Source organism: Humulus lupulus, chromosome 2, assembly GCF_963169125.1.
Source record: "Humulus lupulus chromosome 2, drHumLupu1.1, whole genome shotgun sequence".
Classification (NCBI taxonomy): Eukaryota; Viridiplantae; Streptophyta; class Magnoliopsida; order Rosales; family Cannabaceae; genus Humulus; species Humulus lupulus.
Genome location: NC_084794.1, coordinates 253,952,911 through 253,954,491, shown reverse-complemented (window position 1 = coordinate 253,954,491; position 1,581 = coordinate 253,952,911). Strand labels below are relative to the sequence as shown.

Here is a 1,581-nt window from a genome sequence, read left to right as displayed (position 1 = left end):
CATGCACCCCAGCTACCTTTCTGACTCCTGATGATCTTTCCTCAGACCACTGATGGTTGTTTGTAGCCATGTCCTCCAGCAGCTCATAAGCGCCAGTTGCGCTCTTGCTCATAAAAGTGCCACCCGCTGCAGCATCTATAATGGTTCTGGTTGTCGGACATAAACCATTGTAGAAGTTCTGTACTAGCATCCACTGTTCAATGCCATGATGAGGACATCTTCTAAGGAGTTCCTTAAACCGTTCCCACGCCTCATATAATGACTCTCCGTCATTCTGGCAAAAGTTATTTATCTCTCCCCTTAATTTAGCAGCTTTGGACGGAGGGAAGAATTTGGACAAAAACTTCTGAGCTAGATCTTGCCAAGTGACAATGGAGTTTGGCTGCAGAGAATTCAGCCAACTTTTAGCTCTGTCCCTTAGAGAAAATGGGAAGAGCCTAAGCTTGATTGCGTCATCACTCACCCCATTATATTTGAAGGTTCCACACAACTCCAGAAAGTTGGACAAATGGGTGTGAGGATCTTCAGAGGGCAACCCATTGAATTGCACAGAGGACTGCACCATTTGTAAAATAGCAGGCTTTATTTCGAAGTTGTTGGCCTCTACAGTTGGTGGGCATATACTATTTTGTACTCCCGTCAGAGTGGGTAGCACATAATCTCTCAGACTCCTCTCAGCGTTGGTCTGAGCCTGAACCCCTTGGACAACTCCTGGATTTAGACCATTCCTGCCATCCCCATCATTCTGTGCCATCTTCACAGAATTCTGGGTCTCTCTCTTATTCTTTCTGATTTGATTGCAAGACTTTTCGATCTCGGGATTCAGAGGAACAAGTGTGGCTTTTCCTTTTCTGCCACGCATATACCAAAATTCACCTGAGATAGACAAATTAAGCAACTAAACCGATTAGAAACGAGAGAAATTAAAATCAAATTAGAATAAAAATTAATTAGACTGATATTGATAATTTTCAGTCCCCGGCAACGGCGCCAAAAACTTGTTGCGATAATTTTTGCTATGCAAGTGCACACAGTCGCGAACTTGTAATAAAATGGTAAAACCAAGTATCGTCCTCAAGGACTGAGTTATCAATTACCAGTCAATTAATCTCTTGTTCTATTTGATGAATTAAAATTTCTTGATTTTTGTAAAATACAGCAAAAGAATCGATAGAGTGCAGAAATAATAATCGACAATTAAATAGCATAATAACTAATAGTAAAAACTCTTAATTCAATCACTGAGAAACAATTAGGATATTCAATCTCATCAACTATCCTTCCTATTATTCCCTAATGCAAAGTATGAATTCTTCTTATTTTTACCTAATTCAATTAACAAGTTGAGACAGCAGCCTATAATCATTCTATGAATTATAAACTCAACCTAGGTGACAATTTCCTATATTTCTATGGTAAATTGAACCACAAAGGTAGCATTAAATTCCACAACTTAATAACAGTTACACAATTAATTCAGATACTTTCGTTCTAAATTAGAATTATGTCCAATATAACCACAGCATAATTAAATCTCACTTCTCAGATTTTGACTTAAAAACATATATATATATATGACTA

General features: G+C 38.1%; 1 non-coding gene across 1 annotated transcript; it reads left to right on the top strand.

Annotated features, from left to right (window-relative positions):
• The first annotated feature begins 200 nt into the window (after window positions 1–200).
• On the top strand, window positions 201–307 carry LOC133820636 (small nucleolar RNA R71). Its single transcript, XR_009887040.1, has one exon. It is a non-coding gene; the product is annotated as a small nucleolar RNA R71 (small nucleolar RNA).
• The last annotated feature ends 1,274 nt before the right edge of the window (window positions 308–1,581 follow it).